At 36.4% G+C, this 9,400-nt stretch overlaps 1 long non-coding RNA gene across 1 annotated transcript; it reads left to right on the top strand.

Moving 5' to 3' along the window:
• Positions 1-1,045: 1,045 nt before the first annotated feature.
• Positions 1,046-2,795, top strand: LOC116175198. Its single transcript, XR_004146265.1, has 3 exons — positions 1,046-2,347; positions 2,406-2,628; positions 2,677-2,795. It is a non-coding gene; the product is annotated as an uncharacterized LOC116175198 (long non-coding RNA).
• Positions 2,796-9,400: the final 6,605 nt, after the last annotated feature.

Raw genomic sequence — 9,400 nt, forward strand, 5'->3', positions numbered from 1 at the left:
TTGTTTAATCATAATAAATGTATTCAAGGTGAGTTAATTTCTTGAAATTTTTACCACATTATCTCTTATCGTAAGGGAGTAAAAAATATTTTATTTCAGAAGCACGCTAACACTGAAGTTGCGTAATCTCTTCAGATATACTTATGCCATAAAATTTCTGATTCATTTACAAATAAGTTCGAAGTAACATTTTTCCCAATTATTGGTAACGAATTTATTATTAAGGTACTGACGCAATCCAGTTTATAGATACTTGTTAATTAATAATTAAGCACTAAGAATCTTTAACTTTAACTCGAATTTTAAAATAGAAATAACGAATGCGTACGCGCTTTGTAACTTCGCAGACGAAAGTTTTTTATGACGTCCAGTTCTGTTAGATCCTCATTATTACTAATATGCGTAACGTGCGCTTTTTCCATATAAACAAGTTTTTTTTTTAACAAAACAGAGTCGCTAGCTTACGAACCTAATCACATAAACTAATCAATTATGACGTGGGGCATAAACAGAATTCGGTTATGAAATTAAATTAATAAAGGCGAAAAATTTGTTTCTAGCAAGTCTGATTGTTTATGTTGTTATTAAGGAATGGATATTTAACTTGTAAAGATAGCGTTCGGGAGGTAGGCAAGCATACCCCTTTATAGGGGAAAGATGTAGAACTGTGTATTTGTTCATTATATCCAGTGAGAATCCACTGTAAGAATAATTCACTGCAAGGTAAATTCTTTTCAATTAATATCAATTAATTTAATTAGAAATATAATATTTGCAAGTAACTGTAACCCTATATACATCTGCGCATGGTCTGATATGAATAAATGCAACAGATGGGGGTGTTTATCAGGGACGAAAATTAAAGATAGGAGTTACAGGTTTGTGTATGTGTATTATTAATTAAAGTCGTGCGAAACTATGCGCTCGGCTCTCAATTATTTGTAGTTGGAAAATGCCATTAAGTTTGCTAATTACGCAAGCTGCTTGTCATTATAACTTAGCTGAAAGGATGAATTAATTCCTTTTTCCTCTTATAATTGACTCATATTTATTGAAGTGTTTCAAAGAAAATTATACTGGTTTAGGTTGGTTTTAACACGTTTATTGCTGCTGAGAGCAAGGCCCAAGTGCTTTAAATTCTGATTCTGTAGTAAGCAGACCTAGGCGGAACTACGGCTATTACAATAAAGACATTATTATTGTTTTGTCAGTGGAGCAATTGAATCTCCAAGTTGGTTCTGTAAATCGCACGCCATTTCATCGCGTTTTTGTGGCCAATCGATGCCGAGTACTGCCATTTATGCGTTCGCTCGTAGTAGACCGAAAATGAACGGCTCGTTCAACGAAAAGAAAGCTCTCCCTCTTCACAGTTTATTGGGAAAATGGCATACAAAGCTAATAAAATCTGGTCCAAAAGAATGGAGAGTCGGATGACGTTGGGGTCCGTTTTAGGTGTAGAGGTGTTGAAAGTAGTGTAGAAATGCTTAGTAGACACTCACCTAAAAAAGTATCAGAAAAAGACCCTGAGTCTGTTCTTCGATGCAGTCCTTACCGAGTTTAGTAGCAATTTGCCCACAATTTTCAGGTTTATTTTGTTCAGATGACAAGCTACGAAAATTGGTTCTTACTAATGCATTCTCTTGAGTAATATCTTTGAGCTTAAAGTTCCAAATTACAAAAGTTCGAAGTTCTTCAATTTCTTGTGTTGATATAATATGCCATTTGATTATGCTAGAACACCCGTACGCATTTATTGTAAAATGTTTATGTGGAGTGTGGGAGAAAGGAGTGGTGTAATAACCAGTGTATTTAATCCTGCCTCAGTGTCTCACTATAGTACCTTTCCTACGACCCTCCATTTTCGAGACATTCACACGTAAATTCAATAATGTCTCGTCTACACGTTCCAACCGCCTTTTGAAAGTCCCTCGAAACTCAGTTCTTCAGATATTTGCACGGAAAGTTTGGACCTCATCAGTAGGTGTGTCTCGTCCAGACGTTCTACTTGCACTTTATGAGTACCCTCTTTGGACACTATTTTCTAGATATTCGTTTCGACTTCGCCAATAGATATATCTCGTCCGGACGATTCATTGTGTCTTTATGAGTATGTATATATGTATCATATGGGTGGCACTCACTAGGTACAACAGCCGTCTGTGTGACCTAACGACAGTCGTGCTATGACTGCCGGGACCGGCAGCTTTACATGCCCTCCAAAACATGGTCGTCAGGAGGAGCTGTACCAAGAAAACCTGGCAAGTTGCGTGATTCGAACTCACCACCTGTTAGGTCAGAGTCGGAATCTTAAACCGTTACGTCAAAATGATTACTCTTTGTGAGTTGAGTTGAGTTGATATTCGTTCTTAAAGTGTTGAGATCACTAATGAATATATTTCTTCCAGACGTCCCAATTGCCCGTTGTCCGTTGTGGACACCCTCCCCGGACACTCTCCTATTGAGATATGAGAATTATGACGGATCACGATAAGGGTTCGAGGAGGACGACTGTGGTTGGTGTAAATTAATTCATTTCGTTCGCTTTTCATTATATAGTACATTAAGGATAAAATGTAATTAGAAGGGTTAATTGCAGTAAGGCTGTGATACCCACAGGAAACCATCTCGGTGAGTATGTACAAGCAATTAAATTGAAGTTTAAAAAAACACTTTCAGCCACTTCTGGTTAATGGGGGTAATTATATAACTGCAATTGAGTCTGGCAGTAGCCCAAGCTGATGGCCGGACAGTCGGCAGAAGCTTACTAAGGCTACGTAGTTTAAACTAGAGAGCGCGCTCTGATATAAAAACAACAAGAATGAACTCAAAACCTCTGTTCAATGTAATTTAACATAATTGTTTATTTATTTACAATTAATTAACAATAAATTTATTACAGTTTTCAAATGGATTAATTTATAATAGTTAATTATTATTTATAACAGCACTCGAGCGCGATTTATCAAACGCCCTCTTCCTCGGAAGTTCTCTAATGCTTCGAACGCTCCCAAGTATTCTAGAATGTTCTCGAACAAACACGTCATATTTCCCGAAAAATTTCATCACATTATTGCATTCATGGCGCCTCGATGTCTCTCGGGCTTTCTGGAATATTCGCTACAACAGCAATACATTAAATTATATGTCTTTGGCAAAACTGTAGAAAAGTGTCCAGAAAAGCAAGTCACTTCAAACTCGGCTCGTCTTTAAAAACTGGGGAGAGAAAAGGAGTGATGTAGCTTGAAACTTGAAACTTTGACATATGCCTGGCGTCGCCGCCTCTCCCAGGATTTAGTCAACTGTCGTGAGGATGCGTCCCTGGTAGTCACTATCAGGGACGTTTCTCCACTACTTTGTTGCCATCGCGCTGGGCCGCGACATATGCCAAACAATGTGGTGGATTTTGCGGATTGGGGGGGTTGTGGAGGGGGGGTCTAACTGGGTGTTATCCGACCCGAACGGGTACGGCCACAGCTTCGCCACTGGTATTCTGCCTTAGAGGGAACTCTGCTTTCTAAAGGAGTGATGTAGCGGAACAAAAATGTTTAAATATGGTTATTAAAAGGATTGAAATTGGATCGTTGGCTTATTAATACCAATTTAGTTCATTACTGCAAGCAAGCCAATATTGTACATATACCGAGTGATCGAAAAGTAGTGCGGACAGTTTGAATTTCCCGTAAAAGTAAACATTTATAAAGTTGGTAACAAACCAAATGTAATTTATGTAAAAGCAGTGGTGGACCAATTTAATCACTAATGCATAAATAAACTACCTTCTAAACATGTTTGCCAATTCCTTCAGTAAAAAACATTAAAAACTTAAAGCGCCCAATTTAAACTGTCTGCAGTTCTTTTTGATCACCCGATACAGTAAAAAATAATTGGCATGTCACAAAGGCCCTTTGTGTCAAAGAAAAATTGAACTCTCCAAAGGGCTACCTGCCTTATTTTTGCCGCGACTTTTATAACCCATTTCATCAAACATAAATTAAACAGGTATTTAAATGGAAAGAAGCCGACGATTTACAAAATCGTGTTAGCCAGAAAAAAAGCTTAATTAATCTATCTAATCGGCTTAAATTAATTAGCGACGCCCACAAATTGCGACATAGTACAAAAAATATTAATTCCTCGCCGTATTAGTATCTTCATCTTCATTAAAAAAAATTGATGTAGGACTGGAATTGGCTCGAAAACAAGGTACTCCCTGTCGGATTATTTATATTTGCTCAAATTCGTTTAATGATTATTACTTGTTGCACGTACTTGAATGCTCGAAACGGTCAAACAAATGGTCGGTAAACATTCCTTCACTGAAAATTCATGATCGTGGGACGTGAGCAATGTAATTTTAGGAACTTTTCCTGTAGAAACTGCGCTGGCTAATTTTTCAATTTCTTCCCTTAATGGAAATTCCTAAATCCTAAATGAGTAACGACCGGTCTACCTCACGTGTACGAAAAAAATAAAGACTTATATGTATTCTACTAATAACTAAATTAATTTCTCTTCATTTTGTTTAGTAGTAATTTAGAAGATTATTTTGTTCTTGTAATATGTGTTCCTGTTAGTCTTATTTGCGTTCAATCTGCTCAGTCCGTGCATTTGATGCAAGAGTCGAACGGTTGGCCTTATGTGTACGAAAAACTAAAAAAATACTTGTTTTCCCTAAATTACTTCGTTTTTAGGTTAGCTGGATTCATTTGTTTGTGGATTTCCTCATTGATTGGCGACCATTTCTTACGTATTTGGTTCACGTCTATACGCAAACATTTTTTTAAATACGCGGCGAACTACGAACGCGACAGACTACAACGCTAAGATTTTAAGGAACATTATTTCAACATCTTTAAAAATCAGTGAGTGACTCGGCGAGTGATACTTACATGAATGGAATTATTGTCTATTAGTGAAGGCACTAGTGAATAAAACTGCACGAAAGCCGGGCACCCAATAATAAGAATCACCGTGCTTTAATTTGTGTTTCCTTCTGCAGGCACAGTGTGCGTAGATGGAAAGCCGTGGCGACATCTCTTGAATTTTGGCTGAACTGGTTCTTTTAAATTATTTCTTTTTCTTCTTCATGGGTTGTGTTGGATTCTTCTATCACGATTAGGTCGACATCTGCTATCCTAATGATTAACATCTAATAATTTTCCCTGAGGAATGTCACTAGACTTTTAATTCTCGAATCGATGATTCCGTATTGATTTTGTGCTTCATTCATTATTTTCATTATTGCTTTACAAACTTCTTCAATTTTTTCTGCTAATTATTACATTTTTCTTCTACTTTTCGTTGTTCTTCATGTATTCGTGTCTACATCCACCTTTCTTCTTGATCTATGATTTGCATTATCATAACTTCTCTTCTTTTCTTCACTCGTTTGGATGTTTCCTTTTATATTTCGCCCTTTTGTTTTTTCAATTCTTCTTACACTCTACATTGCTATTTTTAAAAAGTTCAACGTTGCATTTTTGCCTAGAAGTTTGCAATGTATTTCTTATGGCAATAATTCCAAAAGTGTTTAGTATCACTGGTTTTGTAATTTTTCTCTCTATCGAGTGGCGTCCATTTAAAATAAGGAAGTTGATGTCAATATCTCGAAAACCGCCATTTTGAAATTTTTTTCTATGTCCATTGAATTTATCCCATCGAATCTTGCAACTTTTATTTGAAACTTTTTTCGATATCTCTCTTTGTTACTAATATATTTATAAACTTTATTTTTTATTTTAAGTATAATTTTTTATAACTTTTTAAAAACGGAGAATTTCACTTTTTTCCAATTATCTATGAAACAAATTATTTTTTTCAAAATATCGCATCGGAATATCCATGACCTTCAAAAACTACACAACTTTGCCAATCTAACCGAATCTGTAAGTATAATAATAACAAAGATAGCCATGTTACCCTACTCTCGATCCTACTCAATTTAAGGCACCCTGTATATTAATATACCATATTTTTGAAAATTTTGAAATGAGTTTTAATTGTCAGCCATTTTTATTTATTGGTATCGGCGATTTGTGATCGCATATGGGATTTACAACTGCGGTAAATCGCGTCGCTGTCGCATAGTGTGCAGACGCCCTTACAAATCCGCGTACGACAATTGACTCGATTTTATTTATTTACAGTAGTAGTCATTTATGGGTAATTTGTGCCTTACCGTTGAAACTCGAAACCAAATTGTTCGTTCGGCATGTCTGCGGTGTTTTTGAACCATTACTTAGTGCGAAATTTTGATGAGGGTATTTGACTAGTTTAAGGGTAAAGGAGTGGGAACAAATTAGGATAATCCACACTGGTTAGGTTATGTTTTCAACGTATTCGCACATCTCGCCGTGACGAGTTCAGTAATTAAATATTCAAAAGGGGTTCGAATCCTCCTATTTAGAAATCACAATCTTTTGTATACTTCCCGAAATCTTATAAGCAATTACGATTCAGAAATATGAATAGATACGGCCGCATTTCTTACGAAGACGCAACCAATTACTTTTTTGACTCGATGTCGCGAGGTTCGCATCGGAAATGGGAAAGATAGGGACGTACCTACAAAACGAAATAAAAAGCAAACTTTTCAAATTAATCACGAAATTGCCCTCACAATCTTAAAAAGGGATTTAATACAAACCATAAATTTACATTACCTGATAAATGAATGGAGGTAAACTTTCGGAAAAGCTCCGTTCTGAATGAAGGGAGACAATAGAAATTTAAATAACTTCGCAGTCCGTTTGCATATCCTTTATTAAAAAACAAAGGGAAGTGGTTATACAAGAAAATTTATCATTTTGATTGATAGTAGGTTGGTACGCCTTACTCGAGACTAATTTTGTAATTATTGCAAATACAAAGCGAGAAACTGGAATTATTACGACGCACATACGCGCTTCCTTTTTTGCTTCAAATGTTGGTATCGTTCCTTGGAGACTGTGTATTAATCTCTGATAAATAGTGGGAGAAATGAGTAAGCCTAAGGGCATTTGCAGCGACCATTAAACTTCAATTGTGCTGTAATATGTAAGAACCAAATTCTATTTTTAATGTGTTCTAAAATGACTGAATTATATGGTCACTAATTTATACCACTTGAAATTTCTTGCTCTAATTGACCCGTGTGTTCATTTCCAATACTCTCCTTTAAGGAATGTTTCCATATTTGCTTTCCTGCAACCTGAACTGCTTGTGGGTAAGAGTTAACCTACAATCTTCGAGCTCATTTTTTTAACCGGGGATTGGAATAATTTTAATTTTTACGTTTGTTTCAAGAGAGATTCTTTAGATTCTTCTTTATTTTCTTTTGGATTTTCTTCAGAATGTTTAATGTTTTTTCTTAAGATTCTTCGTATTTTATCGGTGTTTAAAATTCTCCGTAGTCTTATGATTTTTAGAATTCTTCCGATTATTCACGTTCTTCATATTTTTTGAATCCTTTCGTTTCTTTTTTTATTTATATTTATTTATTTTTTTATTTATATTTATTCGGAATTTTCGGTTTTTCACATTCATCGATTTTTTCAAATTCCTATTTAAATTCTTAAATTATTTCTTTTTTCATTTTTTAAATTCTTTTTTTCTTTGTGTTGAATGAATGACTCCATGTGTTTTCTTTTTTTTGTTGTTTTTCGGATTGTTTGGTTTCTTCAGAATTTCTTTGAATTTTTTTAATTTTCTTATTTTTTTCTTATGCATTGTTCCATTCTTTTCGATTTTTCTAATTCTCCAGATCCATCTATACATTTCTAGAATTTCTTGTGCTCTCCCATTTCTTCAAGTTCTTCCTTTCGATGTTTTCAATCCGTCAGCCTCTTCGGTTTTCGTGAGCTTGTTTAGGCATCATTTAGCTACTTTTTCATGAAAAAAAAAATCGAATCAACGCATTTAATTTTTTTGAGAAAATTAGCCATTTCTGTCGGAATGTCAAAAAAAGCCCTCAAGCGGCGATATGTGAAACTAACAAACCTTTAAATATTACAATATTTGTAGCTGAAGAATAGCTCTTTTGAACTAACCCGAGTTTGTTTAAATCGGCTTAGCCGTTTGGAAGATACAGGGTGTTCTTTATGGAAACCTTTGAATACCCCCCCCCCCCACTTCATTTGTAGAGATACAGCAAAAATTGTCAAATAAAAAAGGTTCTGATTATCGTCGACTTCAAAGACCGGGTATTTTTTAGGTTAATATAGCGGAATTCACAGAAACATCACTTTTTTAGATTCCAGATTGCAGTTACGCCCCCTAGCGACCATTTCAGGAACTAAAAAATATTTTCCAGGTTTTTTTCGTGGCCGTTTTAGTAATAACTTTTTTTTACCGCAAGCCTCTACGATGGACAAGTTCCCAGATTTCCTGCATACTAATTGATGTAGGTTAAGGAAGCAAATCTGTGATATAAATAGCATGTAAATGCTTGCAATAAATATTATCAGTTAACCGTCTTTGGACTGTCGGTAACGTATCGGATTTGAGATATACGATAATCCCGGACAAAATAGCAAGTATGGAGATAGAAAAGCTGACTACGGAACGATGCTATAAGCGCTCACACTTCGCACTGTCAACGACGGCTACGGAAAGTTCCAACGAACCCAAATCGAAGCAAGCCAACGGTTTTAATGTCCACTGCATGCCTAATCGCCAACATACCTGGAGGGCGAAGTTTCCCAGAAATACCTCCACTATCCAGCTTGGGTCACGCGCACCGAGATTTTCGTAGACAGCAAATGAGGTCGAACTGAAAAAGACGGAGATTCTCCAGCCCTGGGACGACATCCAAAACGCACAAGACGATGTTATGGTAAGCAGCGAATTACCTCATGTTTTAGAGGCCCATTACGAAACTGTAAAGGATGCAGTTCCTGATAGCGGTCTGCGAGAAAGAATGACGAGAGGAAAATCGCTGTTTCGATGTACTTTCGTATATCTACGAGCCAAAGAAGAAAGCAGAAGTGAGTTAGATGGGTCACCGGGCAAGAAGGAGTATCTATGTAACGCCCCGTGTTCTGGGACATTGAGGACGCAGCCCTATCGCAGGAAGTTGACCAATGCGAGGAAAGGTGTCAAGAAACAACAACACGGAATATAGACAACACTTATACCGTAAGCTTGCCGCTGAAAGGAGAAGCTGAGAGTATAAGAGCTAATACATATGGTACTTCTAAGTGCAGGGAAGGCACCTGTAAAATACTACATTACCCACCATGCGGTGTTAAAAGAGGAAAACTCCACCTTAACATTACGGGTGGTGTTTGACCCCTCAGCCACTTCCAGTTCAGGAAAGAAACAGAATAAAATTCTGCCAACTGGTCCAAAAATACAAGACGAATTTAGTCAAACAAGCCATCACCAAAGGAAACGGGAATCGAGCTGGAAGCTGAAACATCGA

The sequence above is a fragment of the Photinus pyralis genome, unplaced genomic scaffold, assembly GCF_008802855.1.
Source record: "Photinus pyralis isolate 1611_PpyrPB1 unplaced genomic scaffold, Ppyr1.3 Ppyr1.4_LG6, whole genome shotgun sequence".
Lineage (NCBI taxonomy): Eukaryota > Metazoa > Arthropoda > Insecta > Coleoptera > Lampyridae > Photinus > Photinus pyralis.